The 20,568-nt window shown below is 33.4% G+C and overlaps 2 protein-coding genes and 1 non-coding gene across 3 annotated transcripts in view; 1 reads left to right on the top strand and 2 right to left on the bottom strand.

Annotated features, from left to right (window-relative positions):
• The window catches only part of LOC125057091 (protein prickle-like), a 289,973-nt gene that overhangs the window by 224,128 nt on the left and 45,277 nt on the right, over positions 1-20,568 (bottom strand). The gene's annotated exons all lie outside the window — the stretch shown is intronic.
• LOC125057094 (solute carrier family 22 member 1-like) overlaps positions 17,009-20,568 on the top strand; it is a 35,044-nt gene continuing 31,484 nt past the window's right edge. The window contains exon 1 of the mRNA XM_047660568.1: positions 17,009-17,123. The gene's annotated coding sequence lies outside the window, so the exon portion shown is untranslated. The remainder of the gene's footprint in view (positions 17,124-20,568) is intronic.
• Positions 18,376-18,447, bottom strand: Trnaw-cca. The gene has a single exon. It is a non-coding gene; the product is annotated as a tRNA-Trp (tRNA).

Here is a 20,568-nt window from a genome sequence, read left to right on the forward strand (position 1 = left end):
GATTAAATCATAAAACAGAACACCGCAGGAAAAGCTCCTTGCATCACCATAACGAGTTCCACTTCTCCAAACATACAAAACGTGACAAGGACAAGACATCAGTCAATAAAATGAGTTTTATATCAACCTTACAACAGATCAATGTCCTATAGCTTTTTGTTTCTGTTGCCTTTGACGCAATTGAACGCCGAAGAATTTCGCAAAACTGCTTTGAGGCAAATGTGGCTTTATGCTGAATGACAATCGTTTTATTTTTAACTGCCCCTTATATTATAACTGGTATAGGCTTATCTGGTGCTATCAATACACTTAAATATAATTGGGAGAATGGTTATCTCTTATGAAATAGAGCTGATAGAACTATGTTCTTATATTATTCGAAATGAATAAACACTTATCCAGAGCTCGATATATACGGCAGTGGGCTGATCAATTTTAAAGAAAGCATATTTAGTGCCTATACATACGTAGGGAAAACAAAATACATATTGGATTTGCATTCCCTATTTGCTTCAAAATCATGCTGATTGCAAATGGTTAACATATAAAAAAGTACCCATCTGATATCGAATCCTCTATTTTGCTATTTAGCAAAAAATAAATGTAAATAATTATAATTGTATTTTTAGTTACGATATCTGTCATGTATTTTAGACTAGATAGCTTTTAATATATAGGTACTGTAGATATATGATGTCGTGAACTTTAGTAAATAAATATCTTAAAATTACTTACTTTTTTAAGGGCACGACATCGACATCGACATTCAAGTTCAAACCGTGTATACATTACTCCAAACGCATATTATTGTTCTTCATTGTGAATAATATATTTTCAGCATATGGTTCAATCGTACCGTTTTGAATATAGTATACAAATACATACAATACAGAACGTAACAAGACGTTAAAAAATAAGGCTTTAAATTGCTTTAAAAGGATAATTATACGTATACACAACCAGTTTATTTCATTACTGTCATAATTCATAATTTCATGTGAGTAAATGTACGGAAGGTACAAATTAACCATCGTTACAATCTCCGGCGCAATTAAACTGACATAAATCTTAATCTTGCGCATCTTGATAAAACTGTTTGCGTTCTTCTTATGATTACGATCACGGAACCTAAATGAATTTTATATAGATTTTTTGTAGTGAGGTGACAATTAAGCACTCGTTTGCAATAATAATAATCCAGTAGCGCTTTAAGCGTTTTTCGGTCTTTGCCTCAGATTTCTGCATTATTTTTTTCGCATTACTTGACTTATGTGCCTATATTGGGGCAGAGGGACAGTGAGCCACCATCGCCTTCAGTCTTGAGCTTCACAGTTTACCTTCAAGTCATTACAAAGTCAAAGTCTAAGTCAAAAGAACTTTAGTCATATAGTTAAACAAGTAGGTACACTTATGAACATCAAAAAAGAAGTTTAATTAATTGTAAATTTACATTTACTACCAGTTCGCAAGTCAAGGGCAAGATGAGTACCTACCGCTCTCTTTGCGGAGGCAGTGATTATGGCTATATGGCAGACTCTGCAAAAATCTGCAAACTGTACATAGCCAGGTTTACTTGGGACCACGCTTCCACTTTCCCTGAGGGTTTTAATGAGACGCCAGCTTGTTGCAACGGAGTATTATGGCCTTTCCAGTTCCATTTGCATCGCTTGATTAGCTGGAAAATCGGGGTTTTTTGGCAGCGCTCCGTGGCTCTGGAGATCTTCTCGGGACAGGCTCAAAAGCTGTTGAAAAAGTAATGGAGTCAGCGTGAGAAGCCGTCAGCCGTTAGTGAGATATTTTTAACGTTCAATCCGACTCTTTTGACCTTAAGTCAACGCCTAACCTTCGATGTCCTCTTCTGTACTTCTGTCTGTTCAGTTTCAGACACGACGCTTTTCAAAAGTTACAATATAAATTCATGGTTGTGACTAGTGTTTTTCGTCTTGACTTATGCTGCCATGACAAATTTTATTTTCTTTTCTAACAATTTTAGATATTTCGATCCAATTTTATTTAGTAGCTATATTAAAATAGACCTTCAATAAATTGCATCTATATAAATCGTGTATTGGCTATACAGCTATAGACAGTTCCTCAACCCCCAAAACCTTATCTGCTTAGCACCGCGGTCACGTGCCGATCCCGAGTTCCTCTTGTTTCGACAACATTCTGCCATTATGTTCCATTGCATTACTTTATTATTAAAGAAACGTATTGTTTTCTTGTTATGAATTTATTTTTTATTTAACTTTTCAATTTTAAAATATTGTTTTGATTTTGATTTGACATTAACTAAGCACAAATTACAGTTAAACCTCAGTTAATAACAGTTGACACCGTGAGCAGGTTAAGCGTTCTAATAATTATTATATTAATGTTAAAATATATTTCTTTTTTACCCTCCATAACTGTAAAAAATTAAAGTTCTCAACTCACAACCCTGAGGTTGTTTGAGCCCCGTTGTCCGATTCGGTAAAGGCCGGGCAAGGTAGGGCCTTGTTGTTCTACGAGTATATGCATAACCTTTAATTATATGATAAAAAACCATTCAAGTGACTCACTACTTTAGACTACTTCGATGTTTACTCTTGCTTTATACAACTCATACTTTTAACATCTTCTGTATCTAATTCTACTGGCCCTCTGAACCCCAGACCTTTCCCAGTCCCAGTCAATCCACTGGCTATGCCCATGGTAACATCCAAGTCACAATATAAGAGCCTTACTTAAAGATCGAAAACGTAGTTCACATGCCCCATTTGGACGTAACCTTATTGAATTCAAATTAAAAATCATAGGTAACACAATGTATACTTATGAACGTCAATAAAGAAATATACATGAAATGCTTCTAACTTTACAGTTCTCAAATCAAGGGCGTAGAACGGAAGAGAAAAACTGGCTATAAACTCTCCGCCACTCTTTTTAATCGCGCAAGTTTTTTGTTTTACACAACGTTTGTAAGGAGCTGCAACCATTACACCATGTTACACAATATGACATCTAAAGTACTAAATAATAATAAAATGAATTAAAAACAACGACTTGTCCTCAATCAGCAGGAGGCATGGTGAAATAGGAGTACGCACTTTTATTCTCGTGGAACAACACGCAAATACATAGTCGAAATAAAAATTATACGAATACAAATGACCTAAAAACACGTACATAGTCCAATTTTGAACTTAAAGTAAACAGTTAAGTGAAATAATGATGTTATTTGCGAGTCGTCGATCTTGCTGTCAGCCCATATATCACTGACACCCGGTCCCGCCTGCTTCCTATTCACAATTTTCGACGCCTCGTTTCATGGCATTATTAGCAATGACGGATGCATTTTCAACGCGTTTGTAGTCAAAATACTATATTACTTCGTTTAATATGTTTTACTTAAAGTACTTGTGAAAACGACTTACGACTTATTGGTCTAGTGGTTAGTAGGTACCCCTGACTACGAATCCATGGGTCCCGGGTTCGATCCCCGGCTGAGACAAACATCGATGTGATGAGCATTTGGTGTTGTGCTTAGGTCTTGGGTGTTTAAATATGTATTTATATGTCTATCTATCTATAATATGTATGTAAACCCGTTGCCTAGTACCCATAACACAAGCTTCACCAGCTTAGCATGGGACTAGGTCAATTGGTGTGAATAAAAAAAAAAATTGTAAAAAAAAAATTAAGAATACGAGAATAACAAAATGTATGTAATTTATGTAAAATAAGAAATAAATAACCTTTATTCGAATAGGTACTACATAATCAGACTACTAACTAAGAACTAGACTAGACTAACAAAGAAAAATTGACTAAGGATGTAATAAAGTGGTATCCGAGGAACAGGAAAAGAAAACGAGGAGGTCAAATCAAAAGATCCCATCTTCTGATCATCTTTAGACGATCTACCAAAAGGATGGAGAAGGTCTGCCAAGGATAGAGACGTGGAAACAATTGGGAAAGGCCTATGTCGACAGATAACGTGACCAAAGTGGTTGCTTAACCTTATTATTTTTGCTATGTAAATTAGATCTAAGAATACTACTATTTTATAAGAATAGCATGTAAGTTAAAAAGGTCAACGAATTAAAGGCTTTTATTATTACATAATCAGGATTACATTAAGTTCATGACATTATGTTTAACATTAGTACACGACCTCCGATGGAGGGATGGCCTCCTCCAAATTCTTCCACTTGTCTCTCATCCTGGCCATCATTTTCCTATGCCTTTTATCCCATCTTCCCAGGTTTCTGTCCTTTCTTTTTCTTCGTAATAAAATAAGAAATACAAACTTTCTTTTAATTAAAGCATCTACAGCCGTAACAATAAGTTTAGTTAATATATAATTGATTACTGTAAATATACCTGAACTCCGGCATTTTTTTTTGTACAAGGTTCTACGACCTAAGTTATTATAAGAGCCAATAAAGCCAATCCTTTTATAGCTGAGTCGTCTCCGTCGACAGACTGAGTGACATTCGATTATTAATGTCGTGGGAAAAGCAACTACTTCCGCTAACTTTTCTGGATATCTTCTTTAGTCTGTAAGATTTTAGCGGTGTCATATCTAATCTGTGTAAACATGAATAAGCCACCTTTGCGTACCAGAAAAGCTGGCAACACAATCATGAATCTTCGCAATGTAGGCGTGGGTTGCGAAAGACCAAAAAGCACCCCTAATGATAGTTAAATATTGCAACTAGATCATGAACTTAGATATAAGAATTGACACACATAGTTTCAGCTTCCACATCTTGGATTGTTTGTCAAGGTGTCGCCTTAAGCGCCTTTCCGTCAACGATGCCTTTGGCTTCTCATTTAATAAACTTTATACAAGACTCCTGACTTTAAGGTGGACTGAACACAGCGCAAAATCAAGACAAAGATCTTCAATTTTATCACAAAGAACAAATCAAGAAAGCATTCCAAATTTGAACTCAGATTCTAATTATATTCAATTTCAGGTTACATTAGTTCTCCATTATAAATATCCTACATAACCAACTTATTTAAGATCAAATCTAATTACAATGATAAGAATCAATATTTCAATTGTCACTCCCGACACTGTAACTAATTTAAATCTCTGTCATTCATGTTTGACAGACGTACAACTTTTGTTACATGCATGTTTAAAATAAAATGTGATAACCCTTAATGCTGCCAGCGTTAAAGGTACACTGACACACGGACCAATTTTTTTAAATTTGCCTATAATTTTGTATACTAACAAAATCAGAGTTGGCCTTGTGGCTCAGCTTTGAGGTAGTAGGTTCGATCCCCAGTCATGCACCACTAGACTATTTATCTGTGTGTGTGCATCTGACTCTCGCTGATACGGTGAAGACGGACATAGTGAGGAAACCAACAAGCCTCAAATCCAAACATCGACATGTGACAGAAAACTGATCATTGTCTATGAAGTAAATAATAATTTATTCAATCATTATTATTATTATTATTGTGTCTGACTTAAAGTTATGTAAGATGACAGACAATAATGAAAAATATTTATCAATCAATTGGTATATTCTTAAACTCACTCTGAATTCGATAATAATCCATAGAAATTTAGCTTCAAAAGGATATTAATACTTTGACTATCGTTAATTTATGTAAATGACAAGTAATAGGCCGTAAACAAGCTGTCGTGCTCATCTTTAATAGTAGAAGCCATAAACCGATAAATGTAAAAACCTTTAACCGTGTCGAAACTCACTATGTTAAGCATTTTATATTTTATAATATAAATAAATATAAGAATCGGTCGAGCCGTTTCGGAGGAGTATGGGAACGAACATTGTGACACAAGAGTTTTATATATTACTAGCGGATCCCGCTAACTTTGTTTCTCCTTAATGTGATTTTACTTAGCCTCTTTAGTGTACCAACATGGAACGTTTTGTTATGCTACCCCAGAGACTGTTCGGTTATCTGGAATAAAAAACTTTTAGGTTGTTCTATGAATTTTCTCTATATAAACCTCAGAGTTGAAGTCATAATTAACAAATAAAAATAGGGGTTGATCGTAGAGGGGTGAAAATTAAGGGCTGTATAATTATATGTATTTTTGTATGCTGTATGTGTAAATAAAAACAAACAAAAATTGTCTAAAAAGAAGAAAAAAATTCGGGTGGACACTGGACATCCCTTATATCACTAATATAGATAGTAGCCGATTCTCAGACTTACTGAATATGCATAAAAAAAATCATAAAAATCCGTTGAGCCGTTTCGGAGGAGTATGGGAACGAACATTGTGACATGAGAATTTTATATATTAGATATATAACATATAAAATAATTATAACGCTAGAGAGAACTATCTAGAAACACAGATACTGTAATGTTTTAGAATTTGGAATTGTCTTCTTTTCTTAAAAAAAGAAAATGCTCCTATCTCAAAGTCCGTCAGCGCATGTATTAAGAAAATGAGTGTTCGGTGATAGCTGACGGCTGACCCGTAAGCTGGTTTGCCCCCCTATCTCATGAAGTTGGGATTAATATAAAGATAAACTTACACGTTTTAATTTTGTCTAACTTAGGCGTTGAAGGAGCTTCGTAATTTGTCACTGTGTGTGGTATGAATGTAAATTAGGTGACGAATATAATATGAAATACCGACACGCTCTTCTAAAGTATGCAACTCCTCTGGGACACGGAAATTAAATTTTCCCGTTTAGGGTATTTCGCTTTTTATATACGAGCTTTTAAGTTATAACTCTGTAGACCTGATATTCGCGTCTGAGTGAAATTATAAAACGTTTTTTATTCAAGCTTTTAAAAGTTTACTAAAGAGAGTGGTCTAAAAGTAAAGGTAATATAACCATCTAATATATTTAAAATAAATAGATAAATCAGTGGTGCTATAACCTTTTTAGACCTGGGCCTCAGCTTTCTGTATCTGTTTCATGATCATTTCTTAATCATGGCCAGTAGGTGATCAGCCTCCTGACGCACGCCTTCGACTTTTTGGGTCTAAGGCAAGACAGTTTCCTCACGATTTTTCCCTTAACCTTTTGAGCGAATGTTAAATGCGCACATCGCAATCCAAGAACTTACGACCTCAGAGATTAGAGTCGCACACTAAGGCCACTAAGCCAACATTGCTTATAAATCTATTTAGTATTATATAAAAACTGTCACGATAGTAATGAGGACAAAATATTTATATTAAAGGTTTATGATAAATTTGTTGAAAATATATGGGCGGGGCATATAGCAAGATACACATATAATAGGTGGACCTTAAAGACAACTATGGAAAGGACCAAGAGGAAGAAGGAGAAGAGGTCGCCCAAAAAAAAGGTGGATAGAAGAAATAGAAGCGGTAGCAGGAAACGAATGGAGAAAGAGAGCCATAGACAGAGTCAGTTGGAAATAGCTGGAGGAGGCCTTTACCCGTGAAGGGGCTCCGATCGACTGAAGGAAGCTGGAATATAGAATAACATGCATAAGAAAAAAAAATGTATGAAAATGTAAAATAATTTAAGCTGTGTATAAAATTTGTTTTTTTGTCATGAAATAAAAACGGCTTTATTATTATTATTAATTCAAGAAAATCTCTAAAGTCTAAAATCTCTCTCAGCTAAAACGCCATGTAACTCTTGTCCCTTTGATCACGTATTTTCTTACGGGGCCAAAGGACAATGAGACGACATGGCACGTGACGGTATCTTCTCATTTAATATCCGGGATCGTATACATGTATCTTTACTAAGAAATTTGTATATTCAGTTAAAAACTTATCTACGTAATATTGTAAAGCTGAAGAGTGGGTTTGTTTGGACAAATGGTTACAAAACAGAAGCATTTAATTGTTATTCCCAGCCTAGAGAATTGGCAAACTCTTTCCGTGTACTAGGTAGGCACTATTTTTTTTTTGACGAAAATAAATAATCTTTTAATCGAACGTTTTAATCGTTTTGCCGGAAAAATAACCTACCATAGTACATATACTCGTAACTAACAGTACTAGTTACACTTATGGTAAAATAAGCATAATGGTTAATATTAATGAAAGTAATAATTAGGTTTAAGCATAATAATTGCAAATCACTATCTGCGTAATTGCGTTGGTGTGTAGGACACACCCAGTGTTGCGCGAGAGTCTGGTTCTAGGTCTTAATTTTAAACATATAACAATTGCACAATATACATTTCTATTTTTTAACAAATAAATAATTGAAACCGTGTGTTTACAAATATTACAAAACTGTGGCATAACTCTAAATTTTGACGTGATTAACGTCTTTAAAATCGTTTTAGTCGGGTGACATGTTCAGAAACTTGTGTCACACCAAAACCTCACGAGCGCGATCGCAGGTATAACGAGAGAGAGACGGACCGATCTCCCGTCTCATCTCGAGCGCTGCCAGTCATTCCGTGAATGATGAAGAAAAATGTATATCATAGTCGAATAAGTAAACTTGTCATTTTACACCCGAAATTTATCATCAAAAGTGTGAATAAAACGATAGATGTAATTTAAAATTTGAAAAAATTGTTATCTTCATTAATTCCTTACTTCCCAAAAACTTATATCACCAATAAGACGTTATCACGTAAACATCTCGATCGTAAACCTACTTTACAAACAACCAATATTTTTTAAAATAATGTTATGTTATTTAATGTTACTGAAATAAAAGTATTAGACTTTTTTTCAGTAAAATATAGTCAAATTGAATCGAAAATAATCATATTTTTTACTTCTATTTTTATTGAATTTAATAGCTATAAATATCCAAAAGTATGCAAAAATTACGTTGAATACTTGACCAAAAACAATAATATTATATAAACTATCCCTTTCATGCAAAACAATTAAAATGGAGTGTAAAATAGAGAATGTTAGAAGTAAGGAAATAGAGTTCTAAATTTAAAATTAGAACCGCCTGAGGTTTGTTAATACTTGCATGGATACTGAGAACTTTAAATATATATTTTAAGTAGTATATTATCTATATGAGAATAGGAACGCTGCGAGTACTGGGCGTGGCAATCGCACAACACTTATCTTAATGAAATCCACGCGGAATGCACACCCATATCCAACATAAATACACCTTCACTAATTAGCTTTCTTGAGATATTGATCTGATGTAATTTGTAACAATTGACAAGGGGTAAAAAAACAATTCATCCTTTTTATTCCTTTTCTATCCCCAAGAAATGCTTCTGCACATCTCCGTCATCCTTTTATAGAATAGGGGCCAAACGGACCTAGCCCATAAAGAACAATCATCGCAGCCCATGATTACCCATTTCAGTGCGATGCCGGCCTTTGACTATGCTCTCTTTTCAAATAATTGGAAGTCGTATCTGCCAGAACTCCAGCGGAAATCGATTCCACAGTTCGCTAGTAGTCTTGGTCGGATTATTTTTTTTTTTTTTTTTTTTTGCGTTTATTTGCAATCAGCCCCAAGGCTATGAGCAAATTTTTTCTGTGGTGCTGTCATGTGGAGTGACTTCCCATTGGAAGCATCTACTCATCTTCTGTCTAAAGCTACTGCCGGTCTTCTAGCTCTAGAACATGGTGACGTTTTACGGTGGATTATTTATAGCTTTATAAAATATAGCTCTATAATACAAAATATATATGTACATTATGAATATAGTTTTTATTAATCTACGATAACCGATTCTGTGTAGGCAAAGCCCCCCCCCCCATTTTCCTCCATTTTTCTTTATTGTATACCAATCTCGTCCAGGTCTTAGTCTTTCCAGCCATTTCCATGATTACATCGGCCCACCTTTTAAATTTCCTACCTCTGTTTCTTTTATGGCCTCTTGGTTGCTACAGTGTTACAATGTTGTTCCATTTATCTTGGTCGGATTATGTGGTAGCAAATAAGGTTTTTGATTATCTTTGGTGATAATTTGTACTGCCTACTTAAATATGATGACTCCAGTTAGCCAAAGGACACAGGTAGCTAACAGTGTAATTTATACACTACTAACAGTTGACAATTGACTACTAACTGAACTGATTATGAAGTAATAAACGTAATAGCATTGATCACCTATTTTCACCAATAAAAACCCCTTTGCTAAAAAATTAATTTAATATAATAATAGGTATAGAATATTATTATGAGTAAATCACAGTTATCAAGACTTTTGATGCCGGTTAAAATACGGATTTATTTCTATAGTATTACTCAAGTAACGCATGAACAATTCAGTTAATATTTCCTGTATTTTATTTGCAATTTCTATATATCCTTTTCAAAGTGTTTTGAACATATGAAAGCAAAACACGCTCTTTCTTTGAAAGACAATTTTGAGCCTGTCGAAACTCAAAGTATAAAATAATTCACCGGCGTTTTTGTTGCATTTCGTCTGAATTTAATGTCAGATATTATATCGTTCATCAGTAGCGCTATGCAGTTGGAACAATGTCTGTTTCTGAGGAATTCGGGGCTCGAAGCGGTTCGCTTTGATGTGGACTATAAAAGTCGACATTCTTAACCGCTCACGATATAGACTTTTTTAATTTAACTTTGATATTTTAAGTACTCACGGAAGAAGTAGCACATTATTATAATTAAATTAAAAATCTAAAGATAAAAAAACTGTCTCATATAGAATGCATCTTTTTAAATGTGTGACTAATATTATTGTGTAATAACTATCAAGACCGCCACCACAGCTTATCGCTTGGATTTGTAGTGTTTTTTACACCATGATACCCACATTGTTGTAGTTTTAGTTGGCTTTCTAAATTTTTCTTGCAATTAAAATTAGTCTATATTAATCATTGAAATGGTGAAAGAATACTTGAAATCGGTTCAGTACTTTTTGAGCCAATTCGTTACAAACATACTTACATACAAACCTTTGCTTTTTATAATATTAGTATAGATATGTATATTTAATTTCTCATGCTTTGTTTAACATAACAAACCATATCGTTATAATACTTTGTTTTCGCGGTCATGAACATGAATTTTATTAATATGCGAAATATAATGAGCTAAATTTACAATTTATGGATAATTTAGTCTTTATTATTATTATCTAGTCTTTAGAATGCTATAATTAGCAACATAACAACATAGCTATTGCTCTTTAACTACCAAAGGAATATAATGAATAAAGGGTTAGTTATCAGGCTAGGTATGGTTGTTTAATCAAGGTATATTTTTGGATTATTTTACCAGATAGCAAGAAAAATAAACCGCAAAAGCTTCATTATGAACATTTGAAGAAAAAAATACTAAATAACATTTTATTAGTTTCATTTACTCCCATTGCTTTATTTCTTGATATACTCATTATAAAAATATATTATGCTTAATGTCTTAGTGCAACAACCTTTTTGAGATACAACTCAGTTTTGTTGTAATTGTCTAGTTTTTATATAAGACCAGCCAGCTAGGCCTGGCGAACATCGTACCGCCTAACAGTCGATTCTTTATTTGTTTAAAATACTTATTCTGCTATTCGGGACACCGGTCTAGCTAGTAAGATAAAAAAAAGAAAATTGATAAGACAACAAATACATTATGTCAAAAAATAAAAATTTACCTTCCCGGAACCCCTCTACTAACACTTGAACTTTATGCTAAGGTATTAAAGTTCAAATTGAGTTTTAAGTATTATTACGAATATTTTGTATGGGAATATAGAAAAGTGTTGTTTTTAGACTTTTTCACTCAATTTTTTTTAATTTTTATATCATAGAGCAACAAAGTGTAAATAAATAAATACATTTATTTTAAAGATATTTGTAAATACCTAAGCCAATGCCTTTAAATTTGTATTAGTCCTTTCCATACTGTACTTTTCGATTCCAATTCCAAGAATTTAGTTGCGTCAGAAACTTTTAACCATCCTCGTACTTCAAGGTATATTATAAAAAAAAATCGGACAAATCGGTCAAGCCATTTTCATGTTATGTCGTGACAACGGAAAACGGGTTTCATTGTTATATATATAGATTGTAAATAAAATCTTAATAATATAAGATGTCTAGATAAATAATGTTTACTAGTGTTTGAAGTCAGTTCAATTTGGTTACATTACTTTTTGTATTGAAGGAGTGCAAATTACGTGATTGGTTTAAGAAAAAAATATGAAAACGTTCAAAATTGTAATTGTATAACAAGTATTTAAGTTATGTGAAGAAGTTACGAAGAAATTAATTAATGAATAATGAATGAGTAAACCATAAGGACTTTATAAAAGAATCGATGTTGTTTTTCTGACGCAACTAAATTCTTGGAATTGGAATCGAAAAGTACAGTATGGAAAGGACTAATACAAATTTAAAGGCATTGGCTTAGGTATTTACAAATATCTTTAAAATAAATGTATTTATTTATTTACACTTTGTTGCTCTATGATATAAAAATTTAACAAAATTACAAGTAAAGGAAAGGCAACTGGCGGCCTTATCGCTATGGTGAGAAAAGAAAAATGAAAATGTATTAAATTACATAAGGTAGGCAAAAAGTGTAAAGAAAAAGAAACTAAACAGGAACAAAAAAAACAAACTAAACTAATAAAGGATACATTAAAAAAATAATACTAATAATAATAAAAAGTGCACATGAATCATTTTAATTTCATTTAAGATCAGTCTCACGTCGGTTAGTAGGTATTATTAAAGTTAGGGATACGATGTGGACAGGTAATGTTTGTACAGAAGAAATTTAAAGGAAGATAGAGGAATTAACTTTACATTAAAATTCCGAAAACTATTAAATTAGAAAAGTTGTTTACAATATAAGGCAGTAGGTTTGAGACTCAGAAACACTGTGGTCGAAGTTGAGACAAGTCGAGACAAGAGTATAAGTCAGGGCCAAATCGCCAACAAGTTTATATAATTGATATTAGTAATATTGATCTTGTCAAACGCTATGTTGACTTCTATTGGTTTTGGTATAATTACATAGAAAACTTTCTTTAGTAATCTGTGAAGCCAGATAAAGAGTGTAATAAAGTATTCATTGCAAAAACAATATAATCTGAAACTGCAAAAAAAAAAACTGTCAGTTTATGTATAAGGAGAAAGTTTGCACATCATACACATACGCAGACGTAGCGCGGGACACAAACGTTAACTGATTTACCAATCACGCGATCGACACGTGACTCTCCCGCCGCCGCGCACCACCGCCGCCCCGAAAAGTCGCTTCTGCGCAGGCAAGGACATTTGTTCCAGATGTTTGCCGGTATCTGTACTTGGTATAAACTTGATGTAGACTAAGTAAGTCAAGTTAGACTTTAGGCGTCTCTGAATACAAATATTGTGAAGCTTGCACCATAGTCACTGTTCACACCAGTGGCACGCATTCAAAAACTTGAATTACATTTTTTATGCGACCATTTTTTCTGATAGAATTTTCTTTCTCAGTTAAGTTGTTATTATGCAGAAATTATGCTGTTACAAGTAAAAATACTTCTCTTATTGCGTACATAAATCCGCGTATGACTGTAGAATAGTGATATTGAATTAAACGATATATCAACGCAAGACCAGTTGCTAAAGAAAGGCAGCGAACAAAAAGCATCTCCTAAAGCGGTCCGCCGAGAGAGCGACTGACCGGTCCTACACCTGTCACACAGGAATACATCATCGATATACAATAATTACTGTATTTTGTACTTAATACGACACTTTATGCTAAAACTCACATAAATCTTAAAGGGAATATGTTATTTAAAAAAATCGGTTGTCTGTAAAGTCGGTTTACTGTCGATATTTGAACGTGACAACGTCATAAGAAAATACTGATGGAATGCTTGCATTTTTCAAAAGAAAATTTTAATTTTATTGTTTGATAGATATTTTGTATGGATATAGAGTAGGTAAATGGAAATCACAATTGAATTGATCGATTACAATATAATAGATATAATACGATATATACGATAAAGATGTCGAACGCTGCCGAACGCGGAGGCCGATTGTGCCTCAAGCCTTAAATTGAACGCCTCAGAGCGAGGTAACGCCGCATGCGTCATGTTTTTTCGTGCGTGCAGCCGGCTCTATCGAATTATAAGACGTTGTCACGTCAAAACATTCTAATTGTACTTTGACTATAGTACTCTCTTGTCTCTTTCTTCAAAATTGAGTTCCCGCTGTGATGAAAAGAGACAGACATACGGTCTGGTAAGTGTCACTGTGACAATTTGACTGGTGACTCTACAACGTTAGTTATAAATCGTAAAATGCGCATGCGTAATTAAACGGGTGTCATGTAAATCATACACGAACAGTGAAGGCGGACATTGTAAGGAAAGCACTATGATTTTGACCCAAAAGTCAATGATTGAGCTCTGTTCATATAGCTGTTTATAAAACTGACTAGTGTCTACCCCATGCCTAACGTGACCAGACGTCCCGTTTTGAACGGGAGTGTCCCTTTTTTCAATTACGAGTCCCGGTGTCCCCAAAATTAACCGTGGGACGCAAAATAGTCCCGTTTTAAGAAAGCGCGCGAAAATTTAAACAGCAGAATATAAAAAAACTTCCCAAGAGCTTCATTCTTATTTGAAATCGTTACCAGATATATCAAAACAATTTGTTAGAAGAACAAAATTGTTCTTCTGATAAGTATAAATATAACTAAACATTTTGGGTACCTATATTTTGAGATTCGTAACTTTTATGCCAACTAACTTTTTCTAAATAAATAACTTAAAAAAAATAAGAATCAATCTTATTTTTTGACCTAAATTAAACCAATGTCCCGTTTTGCGTCAATGAATAAATGGTCACTTTACCCATGCCCCATAAACCAGTGGGTTATGAGACATTGAAACTCTCCCGTTTGTCGTAATCATTATGGTCAACAGTTTTAGTGACATTTTAAAAATTTGGAATGCAGAACGTTAACGGAAATTATTTAGGTCCGTTTAAAATTGAATAAAGGATGTACAAAAACAACAGAATTGAACCAATTATCGGACATATTTAATAGGCGCGAATCAATTACGAAGCAGCCCTAATGATCAGCGTCCGATCGACTTATAGAGATGTCGCGTTTTTGCTCGTTATCAGACTTAAGAAATCCTTATTCGCGTGAAAATATCAGAACTCGACTGTCCTGACGGCGGTGGATATTTATTTATACAATTTTTCGTAATTAAACTCGAAAAATAAGTAAATAACGCCTATCACATACCTAACATAAATGTTAATATAAAGAATTTAAAAAAAAAATCAGAGCACAAGATATGGGTTGCAGAATGAGTAGAGCAGACAGGAGGCTCATCTGATGTTAAGTGATATCGCCGTCCATTTACACTCTCAATGCCAGAGGCCTCGCAAGTGCGTTGCCGGCCTTTAAATGATATAAAAATGATGAAATAAATAAATGAATATTTTATTTTAGTCAGCGATATTGTAATAATTTTCGTCATTGGTAAGTAGTTTTGGGTTTCCTAAAAATACAAATATTATTTATAATTTTATTAGGTACATAAGCTACTAGTTTTTCTTCAGCGTTATTTCGGTTGTAACGTAATGTGACAAATAAAATTAAATACAAACTGATTTCTAAGTTCAATCACTCTTCAGTTTAATAAGTAATAATAATAAGTTTGTCAATATTATGGTAAGTGAGTATTCTCACCTCTATTACATACTAAGGAGAAATCTGCGCGAATAAGTATCCAGTATAAACAACCAGAATCATATTACAAGTCGCTTAGCCGTTTTTGCCTTGTCAATCCGTAGATTACTGGGCATTATTCGCTATCACCGTAAATTTGTTATTTTAACCCAAATGTTAATGACTCTCTCAATGCCAAAGGGCTCGAGTGCGTAACCGGCATTTTAAGCATTGGTAAGTTCTTTTCTTGAAGGAAAGTTTCTCTAAGTCAAATTCGTCCGTATGTCTCGATAAAACTCGGGAATTGCTGGACAGATTTGGGTTATTTTGATCTTGAAATATTTGTGGAAGTTTAGGAAAATTTTAAACGATGAGTAACATGTATAATATATAACAATACATAAGCATATTAATATAATGTTTTGGTATCAAATAATTAAAGATGAGATTTTTCTTGATTTTGATGATTTTTTGCGTGTGCATGTGGATTCAAAGATATGGTGCGCGGTGCTAGTATTACAAATAAAGAAACGTAAAAGATGAATATCTCTAACTAATTCAATCTTATGTTACGTCTATAACGTAAGTTTATGGACTTATTGTAAAAATAATGGAAACCAAAAATCATCTAAATTTAATCTGTAATCCACCACTGTAACCGACAAACCAATTGTCTCTTGAAGCGTAAAATAATACAATTTGTTCCAGTGATGGGAATGATTCAAGCCACAGACCACTTATCTATTTTAAATATAAAGTTGAAAGTTATAATATTTCCGATTTAAAGAGGTATATTTTATATCCACTTCCTTATAATTTCTGAATGCCTAGTACATTGAGATAAACGAACAACAGTTTCATGTTCTCTTTTGTAATCAATCAGCTAATTAATTTAAATAAACAATTATATTAAAGATGGAAAACATAATATATAAAAAAAGGTTCATACATTTATTTACAAAAGGAAAAAATTATACCTAACCTAATTCAGCTGTATTGGGTATTGGTGTCAAAGTGAAGGTATGTATGTGAGATACATGTGATTTAGCGTGATGGATATACTAAAACTCCTTTAAAGCATATTCCGCGATAGCTTAAAAAAGCCTTTTTTTTCACAGTGGTTGCTTGGAAGAGATCACTCCGAAGCGATAGTGCCAGCCCTAGTTTTTATTTAATTATTTTGATTGTTCTGTGTTACTGCGACGAAGTGTAAATAAATAAATAAAAAATTGTCTTTAGGCAGGTTGATTTTTGTTTCTAAGACATGTCCGTTTCCACAGAATTCATCACACCTTCCGTTTATATTTGTCACCAAGCAAAATATACTGATAACTGATAATATATAAAGTGCTTTCAACTAAACCTACAAATTAAGATTTATTTTGACTATTGAGGTTAACTAAAACAAAATGTATAATTAATTACAAATTAATCAATAGTTTTGTCACGACCCACGAGTGTACTGGTGGTATCGGTAAATAATAATTTAAGTGAATTCGTGAGCGTGAACCGTTGATAATTGTTACGTAAACATTTTCCGAGAGTCAACATTATTGGGTACGTGATTCTTCATTTTTGATTGCGAAACTTCGGTGTTCGGTAAAAATATTATAAATTATCTCTTCCAAGAGCTAAGACTACGGTGTATGTTTATATAATAAGCGAGTGTTAAACTCACAATGTACATAAATAAAAAAGGAGGTAAGCCTTTTATCATTGCTTTTTATTTACAGAAAGTACAGTGTGAACTTATTAATCAATTTTATTATCAGGTTTTGCAAATTACGTTTTAAATAATATATGTAATTTGATTTAAAGATGCCATATCACATATAAATTCAGGTATCTTTTGGTAAACTCATTTATAATGAGCAATTTATCTCATAATTTGGACGTATGTGTTTCATAGCAAAAAATATATCAATAGTAATGATGAAATATATAAATTAATATTTTATTATACTCATTGTGAAATAGTGGTTGAGATTACTTAAAAAAATACAAATTAAATTTTATAATAATTAATATATAAACTATCTATTTCGGTTGTAACGTATCTTTCATTGTTCAAATAAAGTCAAAGCGTTTCTGGTACCGGTAAAAGTGTTCCTAGTACAAGATTTACCCGAACACCATTTCAATCTTATTTGTTGCTATTCGTTTTAGTATTACTTGTGGTTAAAGGGTCTATCTTTTAGAATAGTCCTCGGCACTAATATAACCAGTGTTTAAAATATGCAAAAAATTCTATATATAGTATTTATATATAGATATAAAAAACGGATATTATTATGGCGGTGTAGATAGCAATGGCCAAAATTGATTTTTTAAAATAAACGAAGGATCAGATGTAGATTCTCGAATTATTATATATGATTAAACTTTCGCAGAAGTCGGATACAAGTTAACCGTGACCACAAACGAGCTCTTAGGTGTTATTTAATTTGTTTTGAATGGCTGATCACTGTCCGGGAGTAAGCGATCGACTTACCACAAAAATGTGGTTTGCATCTATTAATATCTTTCTCGTCAATTTGCTATTTCGATTTATAAGAAGTTTGATAGTAATTAGGAAGTTGGCAACATCGCTATTAAGGTGACGGACTCAAATGAAATTCTACTAAAGTCAGATTATATTTTGAATTGAATTGGATATTTCAATAACAATTTGGTGAACCAAATAATTGTCTTCTTGATGTGGCGAAACATTATGGTATCTTATCGTTTTAGATAAGAAAATTAAATAACACGTTCGTATACAAAGTAGTTTTATCTATAAATTAAATGACACATAAAAATAAAATATGAATGACCCCGACGTGATTTGAACACGCAACCTTCTGATCTGGAGTCAGACGCGCTACCGTTGCGCCACGGAGTCGATGCAGGATATCTCGAAATTGTCCAATATAGTCGAAAATATCTCATGACATCCATTATTTTTTTGCAGTTTTTTATTTCTCCTCCAATCAATATATTATGTACTGAAATTAAATAATGTCAAGGACGATTTTGTTCCAAAGTAAATATTCGTGATTGACTTTTTTATTTTCAAGGTTAGTGTACGTTAAAAGAAAATTTGCCGTCACGGACTTTTAAATTGTAAAGTCGAACAAACATCTCAAGCTTTATGGCTTTAGTATAGATTTTTCGAATGGTGCGTGTTGAGAATTTGCTTGCATTTAGCGATTTTTTAATCACGACATATTGCCGTCAGCTGTGATAATATCGATAAAAACCTAATAGTTAGCATTTAACATTTTGCTGTAATGCCGACCTGTTAAACAATAATCTGTGACACTAAATTCAACATTAAAATACCTCAAACGTAAAAATAACTCGGCTTTAGTTAATTTAAAATCAAAACTATGTGCCCCGATTACTAAGCAGCGTGGCCGTCTCAACTAAACCTAGCGACGTACAGTTACAGATGAGCCAAAGAAAGCCGGACTTTGACTTGCGAATGACAACCTGGCCAAGACCGCCATGTACACTTACTGTGGACGCTCTCTGCCCCATCCAGGGGTTAGAACATTAAGTTAATGTAAAGATTCTTTCCATATAAGTTAATAACGCTAGTAATTGCGCTATTTAATAAGTTTACACTGTATATTATGAATCTTCAAAGTACGAGTGCCACAGAGGAAAATCCCTCAAAGGATAACCGTTTATTATACGTTTTTTCTAAACTTTTCCGACACCCCAGGCTTAATCCTTGTTTGAAAGAAAAGTCATTTATTATAAGGGCGCGTTGAGCTGCTTTTACTACGTAAGAAGTACAATGTAAATCTTTTTAAAGTGTTCAGAATTCCTTCCATATTGGGAAAATCCTGTCGATATCAAGCAATTATGGATATCCAGACCTAGCTCGTTTATCAGAATGCTCAATTTGGATATGGGTGAATTTTGGCCAAAACGCGTTATTCTGAAAGAACAAATTAATGGAATGATGGGGTCTCTACAGGATACACGAAATTTCAATTTAGTGAATAGGGCAATCAACCTGATTCTTAAGTATCTTAAAATAAACGATAAATCAATAAACTTTCTACGATTCTCCAAAATCGTGTAAATAATCTCATCATTTTGGATTCCAGCGCACAGGCATCAAACCAGCTAACGTATAGAGGTTAACTTTATTAGAGTTAATAAAAATCACAACGTCAAAGAGCCGGGAGGTATTCGGCTAAAGAGGGTTGGTTTATATTCGTGACTCGTAACCATAGATCCGCTCTAGGCGTCTCACAATATGGAATATTGCGCAATGTAGGCTATAGAACAAGCGTATTTTACACAGACGAGCTCAGTGATAGACATTGCTAATAATATCTCATGGGTCTAATTAAAAAAAAAAGCGTTTATCGATCAGATTAACTGATTAAAAAGTTCTTCTTCTCCCTAAAGGCAATAAGAAACATCAATTTTATTTTTTACTTATAATACATTAGCATTTGACAAGACAGATTTACATAATTATGTCGACGATATAAATGTTTTTGTATGCAACAAAATTTATTTAAATATTGATTTGAATAAATTTATACACAAATCAATCTTTACTAATAGTGTAAGATGAAATATGTTTTTCTATGTTGATGACATTTACAGCATAACTTAGAGGTGTGTCCAAGGCCCGTAGTAATTTTTGTACTGTGGTAGGTAATAACCTTGCTCGGCCTTGTGTTATCCAAAACATGGTTGGCAGTGACGAGGTGGGGAATGAAGAGGTATCTTTCTGTAAGCAAGTAGTGCTACAGAAAAAGACAGCAATACGAGGTAGTGAGCACTCTAAAACAAATTTTAAGGTTAGAAGACGAGTAGTAAATAGGAGAAGATATCCCCATCTCCTACTCCTATGTAGTATATACTACACCGGAAGATAGGCCCCGGTAGAATGCAAGTGTGACGTCGGAGGCTCTCTAACGTGGCCTTCTAGGAACTACCCGAGATAGTATTAGTAGTCTTGCTCACCCAGTCTCTGAATAGTAAAGATTCTGATGTG

Source organism: Pieris napi, chromosome 16 (genome assembly GCF_905475465.1).
Source record: "Pieris napi chromosome 16, ilPieNapi1.2, whole genome shotgun sequence".
Lineage (NCBI taxonomy): Eukaryota > Metazoa > Arthropoda > Insecta > Lepidoptera > Pieridae > Pieris > Pieris napi.